The sequence below is a fragment of the Nipponia nippon genome, unplaced genomic scaffold, assembly GCF_047370975.1.
Source record: "Nipponia nippon isolate SJK-2023a ecotype South Korea unplaced genomic scaffold, ASM4737097v1 scaffold_4, whole genome shotgun sequence".
Classification (NCBI taxonomy): domain Eukaryota; kingdom Metazoa; phylum Chordata; class Aves; order Pelecaniformes; family Threskiornithidae; genus Nipponia; species Nipponia nippon.
This window is the reverse complement of record NW_028262358.1, coordinates 1,413,842-1,440,728: the sequence shown is the minus strand read 5'-3', so window position 1 is coordinate 1,440,728 and position 26,887 is coordinate 1,413,842. Positions and strand designations below refer to the sequence as shown.

At 55.4% G+C, this 26,887-nt stretch overlaps 1 long non-coding RNA gene across 1 annotated transcript; it reads right to left on the bottom strand.

Annotated features, from left to right (window-relative positions):
* Nucleotides 1–3,901: 3,901 nt before the first annotated feature.
* LOC148053057 (uncharacterized) lies at nucleotides 3,902–25,030 on the bottom strand. Its single transcript, XR_015708755.1, has 4 exons — nucleotides 24,931–25,030; nucleotides 18,681–18,842; nucleotides 18,425–18,465; nucleotides 3,902–5,081 (listed from the first exon to the last, which is right to left on the bottom strand). It is a non-coding gene; the product is annotated as an uncharacterized LOC148053057 (long non-coding RNA).
* Nucleotides 25,031–26,887: the final 1,857 nt, after the last annotated feature.

Here is a 26,887-nt window from a genome sequence, read left to right as displayed (position 1 = left end):
GACGGGACCGTCGGCGTGAAGACCCCGCATGCTCGTGCGCTGGGATGCGGCTGGAAGAGGCGCCGAAGGATGCCGACCTGGTACGGATCCCCCCGGGGACTTGCCGCGTGGGGTCCGCTCCCCACCGACTGACATGTCTCCTCCCAAACGGCCCTCCTTCCCCCGGGAAGACCTGACCAGGCGCTCGATGCCGTCCCAGGGCATCTCCCCTTCCAGCTGGAGACCCCGCAGCCTGGCTGGAGGAGCCCCAGGGGCTTGTTGGAAGAAGCAGGTCTGTTTCCTCGGGCCCCCCCGTGGTCTCCGGTTCATCTCGCGGGTGGGCGGCTGCTGCACGCCGGGTGCTTTTGGGGGGCTGGCTGCTCCGGCCACCCCCGTATCTATGCACAAACGTACCCCTCTCTGCCTCCGGAGTTGCCCCTTCCCTCTGGCTGGTGCAGGTGGTCCTCAAATCCACTTCCAAATGCTGCGGTTTTATTTCTGGTTTCACCAGCACCATAGGAAAAAAAAAAAAAAAAAAAAAGAAAACCCAAACCCAAGCCCACAGTAGCGGTTTTTCCTGCAGTACGCGTGCAGGGGGAAGCTGTCGAGTGCCATGTATGATTATTAGTGTTTTTAATGATGGACAAACCGTACAATCTGACCTCTATGCACTGGCTGCATGTGCCTGTCGGGTAGGTGAAGAGCCGTGGTGTCGGTGCGGGGCTGCGTGCCTCCAATTGCACTCCTCTGGAGGATTACAGAGCGATTTTTTTTTTAACTCTTATTTTTATTTTAAATCTTTTATTATCTCTTTTTGGACCTGCAAGATGAGCATCGGTTGCAGGAGTTGGCCTCAGCTGCAGGAGCAGGGGATGTTTAGGAAAGGGTGTTTTGGAGAGGGGGTGGGGGGAACCTTTGCACTGGTGGAGAGCGAGCGGTTAAACTGTCCGGTGAGCTCGGCCAGGGCAGGTTCCTGCTCCTCACCCCCTTGGTTTTGGCTCACCCCGGCTGCGCTGCTCCAGCCATCGCTTTTTCTGTAGGGTTTATATAGGGAACCCCAGCCGGGAGGCTGCCGCCCTGGGAAGCGAACCTGTGTGCAATTGCACGGCTGTTGATAACGTTAAAAGAAAAAAAAAAAAATAAAATCTGGCAGCAGAGGAGGAAATCAAACGAGCTTTTTTTCCCCAGTTGAGTTTCATCCGTCGCTGGTGGATGAAACGGTGCTTTCGGGTCCCGCAGCCTTACAGCATCCCGGCATCCCGCCGGCACCGCGCCGCCCAGAATGTGTCCCTTGGAGTACACCAAAGAAATGCCAAGCACTTTACCCCATCCTCCCTGCCCGGCTGCCCCAGCCAACCGTGGAGACAAAAATTATATTCATTTTAAGGGAAAAAAATCAAGATATTGGCACTGTCTGCCTGGGACTTCTCTGCAGGAGGCGTTCCTGGCCAAAAGCTAGGCGTAGGAGAATGAGCCCCCAAAAAACAGGTTGCACCCCCACAGAGTTGTGAGGTTTAGGGGAAAAAAAAAACCAAAAAGCCTCTAAACAGAAGAATGATGTTTTTAAACAGTGATTATGATGCTTTTAGCTGTGTTGGCTGACTGCTCTGGGTCATTTTAAGCGTAACCTGTGGTCTCTGTTCTGCCAAAAGGACGCGATGAAGAGTTTTCCTTGGTTGCGGGGAAACCAGATTTATTCCCGGGTGATCTCACACGATGCGTTAAGGCTTCTCTTTTCCATAACTGTAAATACCTGAATATTTATTAGAGTAGGGCACCATATTATTTTCATCATCTGAGCCAAATATCTGTGTGCAATGTATTTCCTTTCCTTTCTCTCATGTAAGTTTTGTACAGCTTATATATAAGTAAAAAAAAAAAAAAAAAAAAAGAAAAGAAAAAAATTACTTTTTTTTTCCTAAACTTTTTTAGAGTTGAACTTGGTAAATACTGTAGATTCTTTTTTTTTTTTTCCCTGTGTAATTAATGCACTCTACTGTTCTATAATGCTGTAACTTGTAGAAATGTTGTATATTTATTTTCTGCTTATTTAAGTTCCTGTAAAGATTTTGTTTCCCCCTTCTCTCCTCCCTGCCCCTGCAATAAGTGATGGATCACCTTCCAAGGCACTGTCTTCTCCTGGCAGTGCAGCCAATGTGGTTGGGATAATGATATTATTATTATTATTATTATTATTTTCTCTCAAAGTGCCTAAGTCCCACGTCCCAGTAGCGATTTAGGCACATCAAAGACTTCAGCATTAGTGAAATTCAGTGGGAATTTGGCTTCTCCATCCCCGTGATTTTTGCCACCCCCCATTTCAGCCACCTTCCCCTCCATCTCGGCCACTTTCCCTGGACCGGCTCTAACATCAGGTACCATCCCGGCGCACGCCGCTGTGCTGATGAATCACTAACTCGTTTCACAGGACCCAGCGTATGTAGCATTTTTACTGCAATTTCCCTGGCTTAACTTGTGTTTTGCACTGATGAATTTTGGACAGGGTAATTGCCACTTTACTTGTGCAATACTGCTGTAAATAGTTGCAGATCTTTTTTTTTTTTTTTTTTTTTAAGATGCAATCTTTTATGTTCCTAATGAGTTTTATATGAATAAAAACTTTCAACTATTTGTCATGAGTGCTGTTTTCTTTGGGGGCTCGATCACCTGAGGAAGGGCTGGGGGGGATATTTGCTGCTTTATCACCACTTCTCCCTGTTTATCACCACTTTTCCCGCAGATCCCGGCGTTTCCTTCTGCTCGGAGGCGCTTTGAAGTTCCCGTGACGCTAAAATGTGTCTGTTAAATGAAGCTGGTTTGCAAGATGTTGCTTTGAGCGTTTCTAAGCCCAAAAGCAGCAACTCTGGCACCCTGGGGAAGCAGGGGGGTTTATTTTATTTCGTTATTATTTTAGTTTTCATTTTACACTACTATTTTGTTAATTTTTGTTATTGCTTTTATTATTTGTGTTATTTCTATTTTATTATTTTCCATTATTGTTTATTATTCTGTTATTTTAATGCTGGCATAAAAGGAGCAGCTAAGGGGTGATGGCAGAGGTCCCGAAATGCAGCGGGGAGGTGGCATGGGCCGGGCCACTTGGACTTGCTCCCTTTGGACTGGCACGCGCGTGCTGCTTTTGGCAGAGGCCAATAAATTGTTTTAAAGGCTAATAAATAACATCGGAGGATCAATACGGTTGTCAGGGAGGGAGGGAGAGCGCTGCACACCAAAACCAGGGCGGCAGGGGAAGGTGGGACCTGCAGAAGCAGCTGATATTTTACGAGATGATCGTGCCCGAGCACCCGCATCCCTGTGCCGGTGCTGCTTTCCCCCCTCCTTGCCAGGCATCCCATTTAATTCCCACTTTGAAGGTCTGCGGCAATCCCGCAGGCACAAACCAAGCCGTTAAGCGGGGTTGCGGGCTCAGCGCTTGATTTTTTCTGTCGCTCGAAGGAGAGGAGCGGCTGGGCCATCCTGTGCGCGGGGGGTGGGATATTTTTAGCCGCTTTCTTCCGAAATACCAGCTGGGCGGCCGGGGTTTGGGCTGCGTGACACAACGCGGTGGGACCGCGCGTCAGCCGGGAAGGCTGAAAGGCAGGAAGAAACTGGGGGGAAACGCAGATTGAGAAGTCCCCGGGAAGCCGCAGCCCGCGCCGGGTGCCGCCGTGCCAAGTGCTCCCGCACCCCAGCACCCACCCGCTGGAATGGATTTCAAAACAACCCCAAAACGTCCTACTTGACAAACAACTTTGTGAAAAAATTCTGGATTTTTTTTTTCTTTTTTTTTTTTTTTTTGTTCTTGTGTGTGTTTCAAATTACAGAAGTTCCTGAAAGGGAAGTTTATTGGTTTCAGGTGCTATTTTGGGGGCTTCTTTGACTGAAAAAAAAGGCTTTATTGCCCAGCCAAGGCTCTGGCAGCTGCCAGCCCCTCTCTGCCCGTGGCTCTTTGGTCCTGTCGGCGTTTGGGAGCCCACTGGCCTGCGCAGGCAAGTTGTCGCACCTCGTGCTCTCCATTTATCTTTGCCGTGACTCATGTTGGAAGGAGCTCGTTGCCTGCCCGAACCCGATGACCTCGGCGAGACAAGAGGGAAGAGAAACGCCGTGCTGCCGGGAACACGCAGCGGTGCAGAGCGCCAGCGGGATCTCGCCTTTGGGCGTGAGCTTGGCCAGCGCCAGGTCTAGGTTGGTCATGGCCAAGTCCAAGGTGGGCACGGTCCAGGTTGGCCGTGGCCAAGTCCAAGGTGGTCACGGCCCAGGTCCACCAAAGACCCGTTATCTGGATCCTCCCCAAGAGACAGGCCCTTTCTTTCCGTGGTCTTACATTTTTGCTTTAGCAACTAATTAAAACCACATGCAATTTTGTTTTAAGGATGACCAACTTCCTTTATTCCTTGAAAAGGCAAAAAAAAGAAAATTTGCTCATGGAAAAACCCATCTGAAAGCCTCACCGCCACAGAGCCCCGCGTCCATCGGAAGGAAGCCTTTCTACACACCTCCACTCCCCAAACACTCACGACTGCCTTCTGCACGCGCTGCTGAGGATACCCAAGCCCTCAGCCTGGCCAGACCAGCTCCAACCCAACCCAGGACATTCCCACATGCCTTAGCCCCTGCCTGCCTCGGGAATGATGAGCAACCAAAGCCGACGCCGAGATCCCCGGAGGGTGCTAACGTTGCGTGTCGCGCTCGCCGGGGGGGGCTTGTGGGGGGCACCCAAGCCAAAGCACCCATCGGACGTGGGCTGAACACCACAGCTGCGGCAGAGCCGAACAGCTGACGGCTGCCGCGACGCGGCCTTCCAGTGCCGCGGGAGCGACACCACCATGCTGCCAGGCTCCCTCTCTCTGTGTGTATATATATAATTTTTTTTTTTTCCAATAACTCGCCTCTGACCTTTCAAACACCTGTTGAGCCTTAAACAGCTAAAAATACCCACCAAGCTTTGCATTTGATTTTCATATTGCAACAAAGCTCACTGTTTCCAGCGGGTTTTCTCGTGTTTCTGGCAGGTTCTAGGATGGTCGACCTCTCCTCTGGTCAAACCCAGCGTGGATGGGGATGGGAGACTGCTGGCTGCAGGCGTGTGGCCAGGGAGGTCCCTAGAAGCAATACAGGGGCATTATAGACACTATAACGGGGCTGGGCATATATTTATACAGTATAAGACAAACCCAAGGATGGTAGGACCAAGGGGACCTTCCTGCTGCCCACCAGCAAGGGCTCTGCAAGGTGCCTGCAAGCCACTTACCCACCCTCTGCTGCCCTTCCCCGGCATCCCAAACCTATTCCGGGTCTTTTCTGGGGAATTTTAAAATTAAGACCTGCAATGATTAAGCTACCCTATAAAAGCGAGACTGAGGGGTTATTCCTGCTGGCGACACCACCGTACCTACAAAGGCCGGTCCTACGGAGCCAAGAAGACCTCGGCTGTGGCAGCAGTGGCTTGCTTGGTGCCGCATTGCTCGCTGGGGCCAGGGCTGGGCAAGGGCAGGGACCCTCATGGGGATCCGAGGCCTTTTCTTCCCCGATTTGATGAATTTCTCCTCGCCGGCCTTTTGACGGGCTCATATGTTAATTTTCCCAGGAGGGCATGCGAGGAGCCTTCGCTTCCCAGCCTGGTGGGCTGCCGCTAATTGAAACATGCTTCATCTTGGCGCGAGTCTGGACGTCACGCGCCAAGCGAAAGATTTTTTGACAAAGACATAATTACCTTGGCTATTAATTAGGGGAAATAAAGTTGGAAGACGGCGCGATAGCCATTCCCCAAGGGGGGATGCACATGGCAGCAAAGCACGGCTTCCCCGAGCATCCCCTCCGCTGCCCACGCCGGCATGCGGCTCCGGCGCTAATTGGCTCTAATTGGCGTCTCTGTAACGGCGCAGGCTGAAGGGTAGGATGCGAGGAAGGATGCAAAGAGCATAGGAGCAAGAGCGAAGGGAAAAGGCAACAAGAGCTGCACCTCTGCCTCACCGCATCCCGGAGCGTCCCCACGCCATCGCTGCAGCCATGGGATGGCTGCGCATGGCCCCGTCTTAAAAAAGCATAGGATTTTTCCGAAATCCTTTTTCTTTTTTTCCCTGAAACACACCAATAAACCCCGTGAGCATCGGAGGAGACCTGGGGCAGGGGACGTGGGGGTGCTGGGGCCCACGGTGTGCCGGTGGCCCAGCATCTCAGCACCCATCCCTCCCGGGGCCGGCAGCGGCGGCGGAGCCCTCCCCCGTCAGCCGGGACGGGGAGGGGAACGGCCACGAGCGCCTGACATTGACATTCAAATTACTTATTGGCAGAAATGGGTTTAAAAATAGGGTTTTTATGATAAACAAACTAACCTCATACAGGAAGTGAGCTGCAAATACTAAAAACTAGTATGTTGTAAGAGAGCTGGTAGAGCACAGAGCTGCCCCACAAAACCAAAAAAACAACAACAAAAAAAGCAGCAGTTGGGGTTTTTTTTAATATTTTCTTGTTTTTTTAATGTTTTCCCTCCTGGCATGGGGAAAAGGGGAGAATCGGGGGGGGAGAGGGCAGCGGGCCCCCGTGCTGCTGGGGGGTGAGATCATTTCTTCTCCACCCGTGGCCCCTAAAAGGAAGGCAAAGCCCCGTGATGCGCAACCAGCTCCGCGATGCGAACCCCGGGTTTTAGCGTGCCTGGACTTCAAAAAGCATTTGCTTCTGCTGCTGAAAAGGTTAAGCAGTTTTCCTACCGAAACCCCGAGTGTGGGCTGTGAAAGAACATGTTAATGAAGAAAATTTCCCCAGGGCTGCTCTTTTATTATCACCAAAGCCATCGAGTTTCAGTTTGAGTTATTTGTATTTATTTATAAAAACAAAGATTAAATAAGTAGAACAAAAACAAAAACCTCATCCTAATTTCTGAGCTAAGCCTGATTTATTCAAACAAAGAAAACTCCCCCCCCGGCAGGTAGCTGCAGGCTGTTTTCCCCTTTGCTTTGAGAAAAAACCTGAGTTACCGGCGTGCTGCATGTGAAATATATTTAAGGTTAAAAAAAAAAAAAACCAAACCAAACCCATTCAACTGCCCTCGCTGGCTGCAAAAATGAAGCTTTAAAAGTCACCGGGCCGGGGGGTGACGGTGCGGCCGACCGGGGCAGGTGCAGGCAGGGGCTGCCTGCACCCAGGAGGTGCCGGCAGCGCTGCGCTGCCCGGCAGCAGCCCGGCCACTGGGTTCAACCATGGTTTGGTGAGGGAGCATCTGATTGAAGAGAGAAAAAAAAAAAAAAGGCATTTCTCTTTTCATGTGTTTTCACTTCCATCACGAGAGAACTGGTTAAAAAAACACACAAAAAAGCCCTTCAGTGGTCTTGTAGCCTTTAACGTGTTGTTTTTCTACATATTTTATGTTGTTGGCTTTTGTTATCAGTCTCATCTGCAATTTGTGGCCAATTCTGTCATGCTTTAGGCAGACATCTTGTTCCCAAAACTGTTTGCAACCTTTCAGCGACGGTACAGCCTTGAATACAGGCAGAGAAAAGCCACAGCGCAACGAGAAAAAAGGCAGATTTAACCCCAAAATGATCACTCGGCCAAATTTTTGTCCCAAAGGCAGGGACAAGCCGCAGGGCAGCGCCGGGCAGCGCCGAGCCAGCCCGAGCCCACCCCCCTGCCCTGCCCGAGCATCCTCACTTTAATTTGAATTATTTGCATTTCCCCATCCCAGGAGAAGCCAAATCCATCCCGATGAAACCCACTGGATTTTTCCCCATCCCGAACAGCGTTTTCCGCTGTATTTTCCCAGCCGTCGGCGCGAAGCCATCCCAGCCATCCCTGCCAAGCTCGCCTTTTCTAATCGCGACGTGGATTAAATCAGTTGAGCTGTTATTTACCACCGAAAACAAACGCCGCCAATCTAGCACCTATTCAATATTAATAGCGAAACCAAAAAAGCAAATTATTACCGCAGGATGAAGGTATTTTGTAAAAAATAAAATGAAAGTCATCCAAACGCCAGCGAGCAAAGCCCAACGGCGAGAGCTGATTTTGGCCACTGCCAGCCCTCGTGGGCCAGGGGGGCTTAAATTTGGCATTTTTTGGGGGGGTGGTTAAACTGAAAGGAAAGGCTGGCAGCCGTCCCCCACCCCGGGTCGGCGGGGTTTACGGCCGGGGCAGCGCGATGCTCTCCCGGGCTGCCGGAGAGGGAAGTGATGCGCTGCATCCTCGGTGAACCCCCAGCTTTGAAATAACCAATTTTGGGGTTTTTCAAAGAATTAGCACGCCCGGCGGGGCAGCCCGGCTGGGGGAGGAATGAGACATTGTGAAACCCAGCTCCTTTTCCTGAGGCTGCCGCTGCCGTCAGCGCCGGAGCCCAAGCCCTGCCCGAAAAAAAGCTCAAACGGTTTCCCGAAGCGGAGGCACCGAAGGGGCGCTCGCCCCTCGCCGGGAGCTGGCCACAATTTCGGCCTCCCCGGCGCGGGGCTCGGCTGCCGGCTGCCGCCCCGGGAAGGGCTGCCTTCCTCCGCCGGACCACCGCAGCCCCCAGCCGCTGCCCCCCGGCATGCTTGGGGAGGGGGGTCCTGCTGCCCCGCTCCCCCCCTCAGCCAGATTTACCCCCTCTTTATGACGGACACAAATACATCGCATTTTTTGGCCAGAATACATATATATATATATTTTTAAAGTCAATCTCTCAGGGCTCTCCCAATGCTCTCTCCACTTCCTGTGACAAAACAAAACACGCTTCGTTTGAAACTTATTCTTCCTCTATTTAGCGCTGAGAAATAATGACCAAAAGCGCCCCAAAAACCCCACCCTGCACCCCACTCATCCCCCGCGGCCGCTGCCCCCTTCCCACGCCGTCGGCCCCCGGGCGGAGGATGGAGCCGGGCGCGCTGAGCTGAAACAGCATCAGCCAGGCAAAGGATCACTTCTCAAGATATTTAATTTAAAATCTCGCCCGCGGAGGGCTGGATGTCAAGCTGAAGGTGAATTTCCACTTCACTATTTTCGTCCCGCTGCTGCTCAAGTCAAACGCTCCCCCTCTCCACGTCATCGTTTTAAAACCAGAGTCAAAAAGCAGCTAAAATAGGTAGGGTTCGATAAATTCGTATTTTGACTCATCCATTTCTCTGCAGCGTGATTAAACACCCCGTCGGTCGCAGTAATATTTGCCGCTCGCTGAAGGGGAGCATTAACCCCACTTGTAAGATTGAGAAAAAATCATTTTAGTTTGACTCATGTGGAAAGAGTGAAACACAGAGAGTGCCCTGAAATTGGGCTACGCACCAGGCTTTTACTACACCATTTACCACACGTGAAGAAACCAGAATATTGGACAATTCCAGCCACTAATCTAGCAGCATTTCTGGGCAGCTGTGGGCTGCAGGCTCCCCCTTTGCAAACGGTTTTGCTGCCGTTTGAGCATCTTTTGGGCAGCCGGACGAAAGAAGATGGGGGAAAAATGAATCTGTGGTTGATCTGATTTTGCTCCATCGCAATTTTTCAAACGCTGCTGGGTCTGTCTGGGGGTGATCACCTCCTACCTTGGCGAGAGACGGGTTTTACCCGAAGCCGGCAAAATGGTAACAGCTGGTTTGAAATTGAAACCCACCTGGAAAATCATACGGGGACTTTCAGGTGGGTTTGGCAATTTGCCTCTCTAAGAATTACTCTGAAAAAAAATATCAATAAATGAGCCCCAGGAGGAATTTTTGGGGCTGGTCGCTGTGATGTGCTGGGTGAAACCTAAGCCTGGGGAGCAGAAAACGGGAGTTTTCCGTGCCCTGGTCCCCAGCAAGGAGGGGTGCCGAGGGAAATCCCACCCCTGCTCCGGCAGGATGACTGGGAGAACAGATTCCCTCTCGGGCTGCGTCCCGCCTGGGTGCTCCCGGCATCCCCGGCACATCGCCCGGCTCAGCCTCTCGCCATCGCCTGAGCCAGGAGATGCCAATCTTTTCATCAAAGCTCGCTGAAAACAAAACTGAGAAACAGCTTGTGGTTTGACAAGAATGTATTTACATAAAAATATATATTTTAAAAAACCTTTGGGGATGGTGAGAGAAGGCACCCGCGGTGTTTGTGAGGTCCCTGACATTTAAGCGAGGCTCGTGGAGCGTGGCGGCCTCACGTGTTACCCACGCCGAGCCCCACATGGGAGCCGCCACCAAAGCTCCTCCTCAGGCCCGGCTTAAATTTAGAAGGGCTTTTGACTACCTCCCCATCGCATCCCTCCCCAGCCAGGACAAACAGGGGCCATCGGGAAGAGCAAGGAATTCACTCCCGGGCATGCGTAAGATAAGGGAGACGCATCCATTTCCTTACATTCCAGCCCAAAAAGCCAGGCACAGCTTGAAGGAAAACCAACCCCAAAAAACCACCCCAAAGCTGCATTTTTGGCTGCTCCCCTCCTGCCAGCCATGGAGCTTTGCTCACTTGCTCGGGACCGCGATCGTACCGTGATGGTACACCTCAAATACAAGCACACTTGTATTTATTTGTAAGGCTTGCATTTGTTTGCAAGGTTTGTATTTGTTTGCAAGGTTTGTATTTGTTTGCAAGGCTTGCGTTTGTTTGCAGGGTTTGGATTTGTTAGCAAGGTTTGGATTTATCTGCAGTATTGTATATATTTGCAAGGTTTGTATTTGTTTGCAATGCTTGTATTTATTTGCAAGGCTTCTATTTGTTTGCAATGTGTGTATTTGTTTGCAATGTGTGTATTTGCTTGCAAGCACCCAATTCTTTGCTTTCCAAAAAAAAAAAACCAAAGAGGGTGAGAAAGTGTTGCCCGACCCTGGCGAGGCAAGCGGAGCCTGCTGCCGGCTGGCCCTCGAATCGTGGGGAGCCCCGCTGCGCGCCCTGCCCTGGCTGTACAGCCCAGTGGTTTCTTTCGGCAAGCCTATTCCCTCTTTTCTGAGTCATTCTGAGATCACTCGACATCTCGAGCACGCAGGCAGCGAAAAAACGCTTTTAGAGCACAAATTGACACCGGCAGATTTGCTCTGCGTAGCGGCACGCGCCAGGCACCCCTCGCCGTCTGCCGGCACGGGCTCCCCGCCACGCAGGCGCTCGGGTCTCCCCGTGTCCCAGCAAGCACCTGCCGTACGGCAGCAGTGCCGGTGAGCCCTCACCAACGGCACCGAGCCCAAGGAAACACAAAATCAGCTTTGAAACTCTCCTGTCGAGTGGCACCTCCGAGGTGCCAAAACCCTTGAGATGTGCAGCCACAGCTTTGTGCTCAGTGGCATCCCTCCCGCACCCCCAGCATCCCTCCTGCACACCCAGCATCCCTCCCGCACCCCCAGCATCCCTCCTGCACACCCAGCATCCCTCCCGCACCCCCAGCATCCCTCCTGCACACCCAGCATCCCCCTGCACACCCGGCATCCCTTCCGCACCCCTGGCATCCCTCTGCACCCCTGGCATCCCTCCTGCACCCCCAGCATCCCCCTGCACACCCGGCATCCCTTCCGCACCCCTGGCATCCCTCTGCACCCCTGGCATCCCTCCTGCACCCCCAGCATCCCCCTGCACCCCCAGCATCCCTCCTGCAACCCCGCCATCCCCCTGCACCCCCAGCATCCCTCCCACAGCCCCAGCATCCCTCCTGCACCCCCAGCATCCCTCTTGCAGCCCTGGCATCGCCCTGCACCCCCGCCATCCCTCCTGCACCCCCAGCATCCCCAGCATCCCTCCTGCAATCCTGGCATCCCTCCCACAGCCCCAGCATCCCTCCTGCACCCCCGGCATCCCCCTGCACCCCCAGCATCCCTCCCGCACCCCCAGCATCCCTCCTGCACACCCAGCATCCCCCTGCACACCCGGCATCCCTTCCGCACCCCTGGCATCCCTCTGCACCCCTGGCATCCCTCCTGCACCCCCGGCATCCCTCCTGCACCCCCAGCATCCCTCCCACAGCCCCGGCATCCCTCCTGCACCCCCAGCATCCCTCCCGCACCTCTGGCACCCCTCCTGCACCCCCAGCATCCCTCTTGCAGCCCTGGCATCGCCCTGCACCCGCAGCATCCCTCCTGCACCCCTGGCATCCCTCCCACACCCTCAGCACCCCTCCTGCACCCCATCCCAGCGCAGGGACATGCTCCCCATCCCAAAGGGCTCTCCGCCTGCCCTGCTGAGAGCTGTTGGGAAGTGGGCAATGATGCTCCCAGGAGCCGGCTGGCCCTTCGGGGGAACTTTGGGGCAGGAGGTGGGGAACCCTTGGTGCTGCCAGCCCCGCCGACGCCTCCGCCTTGGCGGGCACGGCGGTTGCATCGGCCGCGATGTGCACGGCGATAACGGGCGCAGGCAGCCGCCTCCCCGCCGCTCTGTCTGAAACACCCCGGCGGCGACTCGGCTCTGGTGGGCGTTTGGGATGCCGAGCCCGGGGAAACTGGCCTGAAACACTCATTTCAGACAAGGCTATGCAAATAAATGGTATATCAGGCTAAACCCTCCCACTTGGGGTCAAACCACAGCCCGTTATAGAGCATCGCCGGGAGGCGTGCGACGCGCTGGGCCCCACTCCCCAAACCCCGGCGCCTTCCCCATCTCGCAGCCGAAGGGGGAGCAGGGCGGCAGCCAGCGCGGAGGGGCCGTTAGTCCAGAGCTGGTCGCCCTCCCTAAAGCCCCCGGTGCCAGCTCTGGGCTGGAGCCCTCCCTTGCTTCAGCTCCTGCGAAAAAGCGCTTGCTCAGCACTTCTGCTGCGCCAGCTTAGCTGCTGGAAGCTACAAATCACTTCTGTCAGCTGGGGAACAGGCTCACTGGCCTCTTCCCACCCGAATTTGTTATTACCGCAGCATAACGTCCCTGCCAGCAGAAAACCCTTGCAGCGAGCCGCCCGAGCCCTCCGCCTCAGGCAGGTGCCGAGCCCTCGGCCTCCCGAACTCACCCACGAGCCGGGTTGCCATCATCTTCCCCGGCAGAGCATCGCTTCGGCGCGCGAGTGTAACGACGGCGCAGCCCACGGTTCCATTGCCACGGCTCCCATCCCTGCAAAACCCAGCGGTGCCGGTGGTCCTCTGGGCACCCACCTTTAATGAAGGGCTTTTATTCAGGGCACCGAGACGCCAGCCTCCCAGGCAGCCCCAGAAGGATGCGAGGGGCAAGAGAGGGGCAAATATTTTGGGATACCAGCCAGGAATTTGGACCCGAGGAGCCCTGAGCCATCAGCTCGACTCTGCTAATAAAAAAGCTCAAGTGTAGAAAATATTTATGTACAGGAAGGGGGGATGGATGGCAACTCCCTCAAAAGCACCCACTCCATCTCGCCTGGGTGCCAAGCAAGCTGGTGGCACCCTCCCTCCGCCTCACAGGCCTTCGGAAAGGCGCGGGGGCTTGGGAAGTACCAGTACCAGAAACCCGAGTGCCTGCGCCGGCGGTGCGCAGGAGGCTGCCGGCCGGAGCACCCACCCCGCCGCGCCGCCTGTGTCCAACAGCCGCCGAGCCCTAACGAGAGGTTGGTGTCGAAGCCTCGGCACAGGGGCGCGTGGCGGGTTCGCTAGCGAGCAAGAGTGAAATCGGTGAAGAGCTCCTGAAGGAGAGGAGCGCCCAGTTGGCAGCCGTGAGACGGGAGGGCGGCGGGGCGGGTGTCACCCCGGCTGTCCCGGTGTCACTCCGGTGGTGGCAGCCACGATGGCTCAGCTGGGGTTCAACCCAGCCCGGCGCCAGCCGGGGCGCTGGGACGGGCCCCGGCGAGGTTTTAGGGGCTCTGCCCTGCTGGGGGGCTCCGCGCTTTCCAGCCCAGCTGGGGATGCGGGCATGGAAAGTAGTGGCAATCCCGACGATAGCAAAGACGTTGAAAACGTTGGAAATGTTGGAAATATTAAAAAATATTTCTAATGTTGAAAACATTGAAAACGTTGAAAATATTAAAAAAGATTTTAAATGTTGAAAACAAACCTTGAAAATGTTGAAAATATTAAAAGATATTTTAAATGTTGAAAGTGCTGAAAACATTAAAAAATGTTGAACATGTTGAAAATGTTGAAACTATGGAAAATATTTTAAATATTGAAAATATTCAACATATTTTAAATGAGGAAAAAGTTGGAAATGCTGAAAATATTAAAAAATATTTAAAGTGTTGGAAATATTAAAAATGTGGGAAATATTAAAAATATTTTAAATGAGGAGAAAGTTGAAAATGCTGAAAATATAAAAAAAATTAAAAGATTTTAAATTATGACAAAATTTAAGACGCTGAAAATACAAAAAAAATTTAAAATATTGAAAACATTAAAAATATGGAAAATGTTAAAAAGATTAAAAAGATTTTAAATGATGAAAAAGTTTAAAAATGCTGAAAATATTAAAAATACTGAAAGCATTTAAAATATGGGAAATATTAAAATATTGAAAGTATTGAAAGCATTTAAAATATGGGAAATATGGGAAATATTAAAAATATTGAAAGCATTTGAAATATGGGAAATATTAAAAATATTGAAAGCATTTAAAATATGGGAAATATTGAAAATATTGAAAGCATTTAAAATATGGGAAATATTAAAAATATTGAAAGCGTTTAAAAGATGGGAAATATAAAAAATATTGAAAATATTGAAAGCATTTAAAATACGGGAAATATTAAAAATATTGAAAGCATTTAAAATATGGGAAATATGGGAAATATTGGAAGCATTAAAACTACGGGAAACCTCAAGAATACTCTCGCGGTGCCGGCGGTGAAGCCGCCGGGGGGGCCGGGGCGCGGAGCGGTCCCGCGGGCGCGGAGCGGCGCGGAGCGGCGCGGAGCAGCACCTCCCCGGCCCCGGCCGCGCCATTTCCTTCTTCGCAACCCCCCCTGCAGCCCTCGGCGGGAACTGCCCCGGCCAGAAAGTGCTGGAAAGCGGCGTTTCACAAACCGGCCCCCAAACCCCGCCGAATGAACCCAAAGCGGCTCCCCCCCTTGTTTCCCCGTTATCAAAATAACCCTTTTCCCCCCTTTGCCAAAATAATCCCTTTTTTTAAAAAATCCCCCCCCCCCAACTGGCTTAACTGATACATACCTACGCTCCCTTCGCACATGAAACCCGCCTAATTGTTTTAATTAACGTCAGCCTTTGGAGCAGAGGCCGCGACATAAGCCAGGACTAACAAAGCACAACTTAAACCAGGAATTACCGACGCTTTCTCGCGCCTGCCGCGCGGTTTTTCCAAGCGCACCGACGTGCGGCCCAAAGCCCCTTATTGCAAGCCTTTCCTCGGGAGAAAATAGCTAAGAGCAGCTGTGCGTAATCAAAACTAAGGGGGGGGGGGGGAATTAAAATCTGGCGGTCTGGGACAAGTGGGGCAAGCCGGGAAAATGCATCCCGAGAGGATTCACTGCATTCCTCCACCACTTAAAAAAATGTATAGCAGAAAATACGTGCATCAGAAATACTTCTGTCAGAACATAGAGAGATATATATCAGAAAATGAAGGGAATAATCCGGATCTCGGTCAGAAAACGAAGGGGATAATCCAGCACAGCGCACCATTTCAAGCAGGTTTGAGAGCCTGCGTAAATTCATAAAAGAGCAATAAACCTCCCGCAGGAAAAGCCAGATTCGGTGCTCCGAGTCCCTCCGTCTTTCCCCGTTTCGGGATTATGGAGCGCGGAGGGCGCGGGACAGGAGGACGAGCAGCTGGGGCCGGACGGCTTTGCTGAATCACGCGCATCGTGCGCCTGCTTTTATTTTACGAGTGATAACGAAAGTAAGAAGAGTGCTTTGGGGGTTTTGCAAAGCTCTGCGGCTGCCGTGCTTTGGGAATGACTCGCGGCAATGCTTCGGGAATTCCTTTCCATGGCCGGGGAGCGAAGCCGGTGTGGGAAAGTCCGCTTCTTCCTCCTGCCTAAGCCTGCGAGCAGCACCCGGCACAAAACCCCAGTGCATTTTGTGCTTTGCTTTACCAGGAATCTCCGAAAATCCCCGGCCCTGCTTGCAAACAGCCGTTTCTCCCGTCGCTGACGACGGCGGACGTAAAAAGCAGTTCGGTTTTGCCGGGACCCACACTTTTCCAACAAGCCGGGGCGACATGGTTGTCCTGATTTTTCTAGCGACCGAATTTCTGATGCACACAAGAGGAGACTGCTGCCGGCCGCAGTGACTGTCATGGCTACAAATGTGGATTTTATTACATTTAAAAACAAATACTCTGAGTAGGAATGAAATTACTGATGTCCCTAGATACCAGACCGTCAAATCTGCTGCATACGTGGTTGATAAATGTGAATTTTAAAAATACAGCATGAAATACTATTATGAAAATATGGAAAATTTTCTACACGGGTAGAAAAAAATATATTTAGCAATTGCTGAAAGCAGTGCAACAGCCAGGGACTAGACCTGCCTCGTTGTAGTGCTGTGCCTGCGCTGGAAGAGCCCAGCGAGCACGGGGAGGGGCACCTTCAGGCCGGGATTTGGTCCCAGGTGGCAAATATTTAACAAAAAATAAAATCTCTAAAATCTGGAAGGCCCCAAAGTGCTGGAAAGCCGCACACCACACCCCTTCCCAGGCAGAGCCCCCCGGGAAGCCCAGCACAGTGGTGGTGGGGAGCGGCTGGGTGGGCGGCACGGCTGCAGCCACCCTCCTTCCCGCCTGGCCGCCTCCTGCCCGCCGGCTGGCTTGCGGGCAAGGGCGCAGGCAGCGCGTTGGCGGGGGCCAGGCTGGAGCACCGCTTTGACGCTCGGAGAGAAATCCCCACCTACAGCCAGCATTAGTTTCGGTTTCGAGGCGCGACAAACGGCGTGGTACGAGCTCTTTCCTCCGCCGCCGCCGTGCCGCAGGGCGGCAGGGGAGGGGATGGGCGCCGGGCCGCCGGCAGAGGTGGGCAGCTGCCGTGCCAGGGATGCACGGCAGCACGTGCCAGGGAGGCATGGCGGCACGGGCAGGCGGTTTCCAGCTGGAGTCAGCTCCCTGCATCCCTGCACGGCTCCCGGCGATGCTCTCCAGCACGGCGAGCCAAAGCCGTGCCGATGCCTTTGCTGGCGGTTACAACCTCAGACGAGGGGGGAGCAAGGGCTAGCTGGCGCCCGGCGCTGGGAAGGGCAATATAAACCCAGCCGTACAAAATATGGGCTTGGCATCCTTGGAGGTATCCAAACGGGCGCTGGATACGGCCCTGAGCCCCCAGCTCTGCGTGGAGCGGGCAGGGAGGCAGCCGCAGCTGGAGCTGCCCATGTCTTCATCTCAAGACTCGATACCCTGCCTGGTTTAATCCTTCGGCTCCTCTCAGTTCTTTAAACCAATTTCCCTGTAAGTTCTCACGAAGGAACAGTTCCTGTTTCTCCGCCTCGGCCATGACCATGCTTTTTTTCTGCCCAGCCCCGGGCGCAGCCCTCGTCCCCGCAGCTCCCCCGGGTGCCTCCGCTACAGCCCCCTGGGAAATCCAGGGATTTAAAAAATATTCAGCTTTGCTCTAATTCAGAGCTGGTTTTTTTTTTGTTTTTTTTTTTTTTTTAATTCCCTGTGAGCTGAAATTCCCAGGAAACGTTGGGTTTGGATACCTGCCATCACCAATCCACGCCCAGCCCTGGGGCTGCGGCGTGACTCGGGTGACGGAGCCCCCGGCCGGAGCCGTGCACCCACTGGCACCCCAGAGCCGAGGGGTGGGGAAGCCGAAAGCCGGACACCTTGCTTTGGTCCCGCGGGCACCATTAACCCCTTTTGTCAGCACAACGCAACCGCGCGCTCAGGCTTAAAAGTGGGTTTTGTGGTTGGTTTAAGGATGCCGTGATTAACACGCGCCTGGGTTCAAAAATGATTTTTCTTCCTCTGCCATGCAGGCATGGGGACACCCAGGCGCTTCCCGGTGAGAGACAACTGGGGTTACCCGAAGGCCACGGAGACGGGCCCCCTCGCTTGCGCCCATGCAGCTGCCTGGGTGCAGGTTCCTGCAGCCCCGGGGCTGCTTCTCCGCAGGAGGACCAGAGGAGAGCGGGGCCGAGGCAAAAGCTGATGCCCGGGCGAGACGCAGCATCCCTGCACGGCCCCCGCACAGCACCACCAGCACCAGCACCAGCAGCACTAGCACCAACACCAGGAGGAGGAGGAGGGATGGCAGCAGAAGGGGAAGAGCGTCCCGGGGCGCTACTCTCCCCTCTCCTGCAGCAGCCACACTTGCTGCTGACTCATTTTTGGCCGGCGAGCCCACGCGAGGCACAGCACCTCCCGCCGCCCCACTGCTCTGTGGGGTTTTTCCTTTCTTCTTCTTCGTCAAACGGGCACCAAATTACCAAAAACCCTCGTCACGTGGCCCACGATACGGCAGCCCTGCTTTCATTTACTGGAACTGCACGGCCTCAAAAAAACACAAGTTTCCAGCAGACGAGCTGAGCCGCTGATGCTCTCAGAGGGCCCTCCCCAGCCCTGGGGCTTCGAAGGTAAGGAGCTCCTGCGCGGGTGCTTTCCCCGTCCGGGTGGTCCCCCCCAGCTCGGTGCCTTGCGGGGTGCACAGGGCACCCCAGACCACCCGTCCCAAAGCCACCCATCCCATGGAGAGACTCACCCGCACCGCCGCTCCTTCCCTGCATCCGCTGGAGCCAGCGCCTGCGATGGGGAGAGAAAACATCAGAGCTGGGTATGTTTTCATGGGAACGGGTTAAAAAAAAACCAAAAGTGCTGGCTGCACGGGTACAAATGTCACTTATTTCCCACCATTAAGCGACGATGACCAAAATAATTAGGAGGGGAAAAAAAAACCCAGCCCAAACCCCGCCTCGGTCTCTGCTCCCAGCGGGACAGCCGCGCTCCTGCTGACTCACCCGCCGCTGCCTCCTCCAGCGCCCGCGCCGCGTGTTTCTGAGCACCACCGGCCAGCCCGGCTTAACGACACCTCGGGGGAAAAAATAGCCTTTCTTTTTCGTTTATGCAGCTTGAAAAACCTCTTCTGCTGCTTCAGTTTCAGCAAAGAGCCAGGGAATCACCTATGGAGGAACGAGATCTTCGTTAGCAGTAACAAGAATGCCGGACGCAGGACCAGAGCGGGACCCCGCGCGTGGATGTTTCACCCCCTTGCCTCCAGGTTTACGCCAGCGCGGTTTTGTGCTGCAGGGTGGCAATCGGCCGGGGCTTCGGGCCACCTCGGATGCAGGCGGCGTGCGCCCGGGGCAGGATGCTCAACCACAGGGGCTTTGCCCCAGGGATTCATCCCTTCGCTTCCCGCGCTTCCCCTTTTACTGGCATTTAATGACAAGGGTTTAATATCAGCTTCTCTGGGGAAAGCCCACAGCCAAAACCTGCACAGTTTCTGCTTGAATGCCATTAATGCATAAATATTAAGCGTTAATGGAAATAATGGGGGGAATGTCGGGGAAACAGAGGAAAGTTGGGCTTTAGCATCTTTAGGACTTGCGAGAGCGGGCCATACTGGGCAAAGGACAGCGCGTGTCCTTAGGGCAGATAAAAAGGCCATCAGCCAGGGCAAATTGTAGCCCCTTCAGGTGCAGAGTCTCCACTTTACCCCGCCGGCTGGGGTACCGGCATCCCCTCTTGGCACAGAGCCCCTGGCTTCCCGGCCGCAGGTGTATCCTCCCGTACCAGACCCCGCGCACACCAGTTTCGGACGCCAGCACTGAAAGCCGCACGCGGATCCCCTGCGCCTCTCGGACCATAACAAATCCATCCGACATCCTACCTGGCCTCTCCTCGCCGCAGCTCCCGGCCCGGGACGTGCCGGCGGGTTTATACGGCCTGGTCACCAGACGTGGGGAAGGGGGAATTTCTCACGGCCGATGGGCGCTCCCGCTTCCCCCGAAGCGGCCAGCGACACCCATCGGGAAAGGCTCAGGATTTTTTTTCTCATCGGAAAGGGCCTTTGCTGGGAAAGGTCTCGTTTCCCAGGGCTTGCAGCCAAACCCACGGGGACCGCGGTGGGAGCAGGGGCTGGGGAGGGGATGAGATGCAGGCACCAAAATCTGCTGTCCCGGGGGGTGGCGGGAGGCTCTGCCGAGTGGCCCTGGACTCGCCGGTCCTTCAGCCAGGCCATGCATCCCCAAGCCCTTGGGCACGTGGATGCTCTTCCAGCCTGTCCGCTGGGAAGCGCTCTGTTTTTTCCCCCCATTCCCATCAGATGGACTAAAAAAAGCCGTGACCTCCCTGCAAACCTCATGGGAAAGGCTGCTCGCTGCCATGTGGGTGATGGAAACCGTCCCCGTTCCCCAGGGAGCAGCTCCAGCCAGCGCCCACCCGAGATGCTCACCCGCTCCAAGCCCTGTCCCTCCCCACCTAAGGGACCCTTTCCCCCTCTCCCGCTGCGGGGCGGTGGCTGTCGCCCTGCTTGTGTCCCCCGCCCTGGTTTTTCACACTCAATTTCTGTTTTGCATGATTTCGGTGAGGCCAGGAGTACGGTTCTTATGTGTTTCCAGAGAATGAACTGACCCGAGAATGGCTTACCGGCAGGTTTTTGCTCCCTGATTCAGCTGGAGTTCAGAGATGAGTCAGGCGGCGGTGAACAGCCCCAGGAGGGGGTAACGCGGAGGCTGCTTTAATCAGCCTTTCGCAAATTCACGCTATTTAAAAAAATGGGTTTACAACACCGGAGCGGCTGCAGCAGCAGCTCGGATCTGGCAGGGTTTGGCAACGCCAGGTGCCCCGTGGCCGTACCTCCCTGCCGGGGCTCCGGCCGAGCATCCCAGGGAGCACCCACGGCGTCAGTCCCTCGACGCCTCCAGCCAGCGCATCCCCACCGCTCGGTGGTGGCTTTAACCCTTCCAGCGCTGTCACCGACAGCTCCTAACCTCAGCTTTGCCGCAGTCGCTTCGGCAGCAACCCGTGCAGCCGCAGCGCCGGGCCGAGCCTGCCACTTGCTCGCCGCCAGCCGTGCCCGAGGGAGCCGCCGCGGGGATGGCCGACAGCTGATGCTCTGGCTTATCTGATAAGCACGAGCGCCTGCGGGCCAGTGCAAAACACCAAAACACCAGCCCCTTCATATTCTCATCTGTGGCTTTCACCAATTTCTCATATGAGAAGCAAAATTCACTCACATCGAGATGCTGGCAGCCACTCCCTTGCAGCGACAGCCCGTAGAAGAGGCTGGCTACGGTGACGATGCTTATTGTAATATGTAGAGGGAACTCAAGGGTTAATTATCTATTTCCATGGTGTTTTGAACTGCTCCATCCCTGCAGACCCCTTGGGCTGTTTCACATCCCATCACCAAGCCTCGCGCTCTTTATAGGTGAATTTATCCTCACTAAAGCACCGACGCTGCCGGCTCCCGCTCCCACCAGCAGCTTCTGGCTTTCCCCTGCGCCGAAGGGCTGGGGCAGCCGGCGGGCGCTGCGCAAGCGGAGCGGGAAGCGGGGCGAGGGACCGGCACACGATCCCTCCTCCCTAATTATTTCAGCATGCGGCCGCGGGAGCCCGGCGCTGGAAGCAGAGTGTTGTTTCATGGCCAACTTGGCTGGGCCTCAAGGGATCGCAAGCCCCCAGATGAACCCAGGAGCTGCGGAGGTCCAGAGGCGTCGGAGCCCGACACCGGCTACCTGGCAGCAGCATCAGCCGCTCGCTGTGCCGTGGCCCCGAACGCTTGGGTATCGCCCCAAAGCCAAGGGGATGGGTGGTCCTCTTTATCCAGCGCTCCCTGGGGACGTCCCTGGAGCTTGCCCCAGCAGAGCGCGAGCCGGTGGGAAATGTCCTGCCTGCAGGGATGGTGGGCATCCCATGGGCAGGAGGAGGAGGAGGGCTGGCACATGCGCACAGGGTCAGAAAACACTCATCCCACTCCCCTCCCACCTCCTTCCCCCTCAAATATTGCAACAAAAACGGAAAATGTGCTGGCAGTCATTAGCATCGCCCTGGAAAAAGCCGGTTTGCTGGCCCAGCTTCAAAATCCAGTTCACCAGCAACCCCTGAACCTCTCCAGCCTGCGGCTGTGAGCTTTATGGAAAGCCAGAGTTTTCTGCAGAAAGGGGGTTGGGGGGTTTTTTTGGTAAATTTTTGTCGTTGTCAAGAATCCAATTTTCCTTTAAAAAGAAAATAAGAAGCCCAAAACTGGTGGAAACCATTCCAGCTGGGCCCAGGGCAGCGCGGGGAGGGGGGATAGCATCAGCCGGCGCCAGCTGCCTGGGGAAACCACTGGATTCGCAGAGCTTCAGCCCTCGCAGCACCGTGGGTCAGGGCAGGAAAAAAAAACAGCTAGAGAAGAAAAATTACAGGGGAAAAAAAAAGAAAACAAACCTAGAAACGCTGCCTTGGCTTCGTTTTTCTGCCAAACCCCGCCGCCAGGGAGGAGGACGCCGGGGAGCGTGGGGCGAAGGTGCCTTTGAGGAAGCAGCAGCAGGAGGTTTGGGTTTATCTTTTATTTTGGGCACTGGTGGTGTGCGTTTTTGGAGCACGAAGCCCTGCAGAGAAATCCTTTTGAGTCAGATTTTCCCAGTGGGACCGAGTGCCCGGCCGTGCCCTGGGGGATGCTCGGTCCCTGCCGCCGCCACAGCCCGGGGAGATGCGGGTCCCAAGGGACCACGTGCCGCGAGATGCCGCCACCTGCATCGCCCGTGGGATTCAGCTGCAGAAATCAGTATGGGCAAAAGCAACGCCTGCAAAATGCCCCAGCAGCCAGCCGGGATCCCACGAGATGGCCGGGATCCTGCCGGACGGCCGATCTGCTGGGCATGCCAGCACCTGCCTTCCCACGGAACAAAAAAATAAGTCACTAAGTCACAGCAAAACCATGAAAGCAAAACCACAGAGCCCCAAAGCACCTCTGAGTCACTCCCCCGGCCGCCGCCGCGGCCCCACAGCCCTCCAAAACTCGCCGCCACCTGCAGCCGGCCCCGAACTGCTGAGCCGCTCTCGGCCCGCCGGCACGGCACGGCACGCATCGGGCTGCCGTATGGGTGCTGGCAGCATTGTCCAGGAGGCAAAGCCTCTCTGCCTGAGCAGGCAGGGGTGCAGGCAGCAGCCGCCGTCTCGCAGAGGGCAGAGCAGAGCAGCGGTGGCCGGTCACACCAGCTCAGCATCCTCCGCCGAGCCAAAACCGACCCGGCTGCTTCGCTAAAACACTTCCTTCCGCTCTTTCCTGTAAAATCGTCTGTATTTTTTTATTATTATTATTTTAAATTGTGAAAAATACTCATTTGAAACAAGAATGGAGATGAAACATTCACAGAACATGCTACCGGGATTAGTCACCATTTGTAATATCTCTATTTACATGAGTCACGGAGGTTGGCCACGCGGCTCTTAAATTAAATCCCCGCCGGGTTTTCGATTTTTGGGCTGTCCTCGGGAGACCTTTTGGTAACTTTTCTCTGGTTCTGAGCAGAGCCAGCAGCTGCCTCCCAGCACGTGTGCTTACCGAAACACCGGCAGCAGCCGCCAGGGCTTTGCCGTGCGATTACGCGGCAGCCGGGGCTGGAGGCAACGCTCGCAGGGCAGGATTTGCCCCCTCGACCCAAGGAATTTCCCCATCCGTGCCGAAGATGGGAAGAGGGAGGTGGCAGGTGCCGAGGGGGTGATGGATGGGCAGGATGCAGGCGGGTGGCAGCGGGGGCCAAGCCGATGGCACCGGGCCCCGGCGGTGGCGATGCCGACAGAGGTCACTGTTGCCGAAAAACTGCGCGCCCCAACCGAAAAAAGGAACTTGGTGGGGAAGGCGGCGATGGGGCAGGCCTGGTTTTGAACAGGCGCCGTGCTCCAGCGCCCACAAGGCCACCACACCAGGGACCCCCGTCCCCAACGCCGGCGGCGAAGCCGTGGGGAGATGCACGGGGTGGCTGATCCAGCACTGCGGTCCATGGGATGGGCTGGAGAAGCCACGCTCTCCCCCGCAGCCACACCGGGGACCTTGGAAGGCGCCAACCAACCGAGATTAAAAGCAAAAAAAAATAACATCAAGGAAAGGAAAGAGTCTCTGCGTGGGGCTGGAGGGGGACGCGCTTCCAGGGGATGTCCCTGAGGCCGAAAGCTGAGGGAGGACCCCAGGCTTCTACAGGCAGCCCTTGGGCTGCTAAACCCCTCGCAGAGCCCCTCGGTTCCAGGACAGACCACGAGCAGAGCCCAGGCAAGCGTGGTTTGGGATGAATTAGATGGATGCGTTTGCTTCCCATGGCAGAAAATGGCAGATCCTGTGTGGCGGGAGCCCAGGAGCGGCAGGAGGACACCTCACTGCTGCCTTTCCTCGCCCAAAGCCCAAGGGAGGGCATGCAAACAGCTTGTGAGCGCAGCATAAAAATAAAACCCCAGAAAGGTGACTAAGCACTCTGGGTACCGAGGCATGACGCCAGAGGAGCCCGGCCCCCAGCCCCGGCCGTGCCAGGCTCCTGCCGGGAGCTGCCGCCCGCTGTTACCCGGGCATGGGACCCCCGGGGTGCTGCTGATGGGTGGCAGGGACCCTCTGTGTCCCATCTCCCCCCGTCTCCGTGCCGTGCCCCAGCAGAGCTGCTGCCCCTCTGCAAAGCCCCCCGAAGGGCCGAGCAGCCCAGCTCCCGCCTGCGGGCAGAGACCCACGGAGCACATCCCAGCGCTAGCCCGGGGACCCCCCAGCCTGGGGCTCACCGGGGGGCTGGACAGGGCCCCTGGCCAGCGGGGTGCTCGCCCACCCATGGCGGGGGCAAACGAGAGCCTGGGAAGGCTCGGAGGCGCTGGGACGGTGCCAGGAGAGGCAGAGGGGGGACCCCTCGTAGCCAGGCAGAGCGGGGGTCCCATGTGCTGAGGCTGCCCCTGCCTCGCCCCCCCGCACCTCCCAGGGCACCCCCTAAAATCCTCCCACCACCCCACCGCAGCCAGGGCTCCCCAGGCAGAGCTCCCCCCCACCCGGTGCTCAGGGACCCGCAGCAGGACGAGGCAAAGCCCGAAACCCAACCAGCAGCCAGCGCTCGCAGCGCAAAATTTAAAATATTCACCCTCTGCTGCGGGCAGGGAGCCCGGCGCCAAGCAACACACAGCAGCGCAAGGCAGCGCAAAGTCTATTGCGCGTATGTTACACATTCTGCAATTCACAGCCAGCAGCTAAAGTAAGCCGCGTTTTAAACCGCTCGCAAAGCCTCGCCCCGCAGCATAACAGCACCTTACCCTGGCAGGCCGGGGGTCGAAGGGAGCGTGGGGGCTCCACGTGGGGCCGGGAGAGCGAGGCTGGCATTCGTAACGGGCGCCAGGCACCCTGAGCCGAAACTCCCCCGCCGCTCTGCCCAGATCATTGGTCCAGGTCGCGGCGGCGGCTGCTTTCAAATTCTGTTAAACCTTAAAAAGGAAACAGGAAGCCTCTCGGCTCTTGCCTCCATGCAGCTCGAGAGGCTCGCACACACGCACACCCACACGCTCGCCTCCCTACCCCCGAGGCTGAAGCAATGGCAGGCAGGGTGCCATGCCCTGGGCACCGCGTGCTCCCGGCATCGGGCCGCACCAGGAGCATCCCGACGCCGGCTGCGCGGGGAGATGCTGCCTCCAGCCCCAGGGGAGCCGCGCTTTGCGCCTCTTGGCAGGGGCTCGCTTAAAGCCCGCTTTGCTTTCTCATTTTCCCTGTGGTCAAACGCATCTCCAGCTCCCAGGCAGCACCAGGCTCGTGGTGGAGCCGGGACCACCGGCCTCAGGCACTGGACTGTTGTCCAAAACAAAACCTTTTATCCAGCAGGAGAGCGACAAGCATTAGCACACCTTCAGTTCAGGTTTCTCAGCTTTTCACTCAGCATGGGCCCTCTCCGCTCCTCTCTTACTCCCACAGCACGCACAGGGTGAAAAACTAACAGAGAGAAACCCGTGCAATTGGTTCTGTGTTTGTGGTAGGGGCTTCAGGAGGCTAACACACATTTGTCCTCAGAAAAGTCAGGGCGGAGAGCCGGGGAAAGCACAGTTTCATTAGTTTTGGGAAGTGAGTGTTCAACGCTTCACATTTCCCCAATTCAGAAGGAAGCAAACGGCTTCCCCCAGCTGCACGGGGGGAGGTATGCACGCCCCCCCGCCGCCACAAACCCCTGTCCCAGGGGAAGGAAGGGCCAGGACCCCCTGGCAGAAGGGGGGGGTTTCCCCCCTTCTTTGCTAAAGGGTTTATTTAATCCACATAACAAAGAAGGTACCTCTGGAGGAGGCGAGTTTTGGTTTTTTAGAAGACTAAACCCCACTGGCTCTGGGCTCCGGCTGTCAGAGAAGCAGTGCGTGGCGCTCCCTCTCCTTTCCAAAGTCTCGAATGCAAACCCTCGGCCCCAGGATGGAGACATCTCCCATGCACTCAGGATACATCTGATCTCCTCTTGCCCTCGCTGCTCCACCCACGAGCGCGTTGTCCTTTTTTGCAGCCCCTGGCCTGACGCGGAGCCAGGAGCAGGACAGGGGAGACCGTCACCCCCAGGCCACCCCACGCAGCGAGAGCCCATCCACGCGCCTCCCACGGCCGTCACGGGGAACCGTGCAAAACGGGACAGCTCAGGGGGCTGGCATCTGAGCTTCAGCTCCAGAGCAGCTGCCTTTGAGCTCTTTGTCCATCGCTTTGGTTAAAAGACTTAACCTCCCCTGAAACAAACCCCTGACTTTCCTACGTGGGTGTCTAAGGAAATTAGACCAACTTCCAAACAGCTTAAAAAAAAGGGGAGGGGGGTAAGATTTGTCACAGGCTCCACACTTCAGTACATCTTAAGCCACCGAAAACCTTGGTTTAATACACATCAAATATGTTGTTCTTAATAACACTGAGAAGGTTTGTAAAATTTTTCTACTTTTGCTTTCTTCATAATCACTCCTAGTTGTCTTCCTCCATCCCTATATCCCCTCCCTACAAATCCTTTGGCTCCCCTACTTAAGGGTTCAGGGAAAAAAAAAAAAAGGGGACCAAGATCAACGCATGTCCCACGGAATAAGATCAAATTTAAAGCTTCAGAATAAACAGAGTCCAAGAGCTTGGCTCTGTCTGCTTTTCTAGTAGCAATCATTCAACCTCTGGCTGCTTTTATTGGAGTAATTCCACCTGTTTTATGAAAAATTAAATGCCTGGCCTGCCCACAACAAATATGGAAGCAGGCACGCTCTGAGTTCAGTA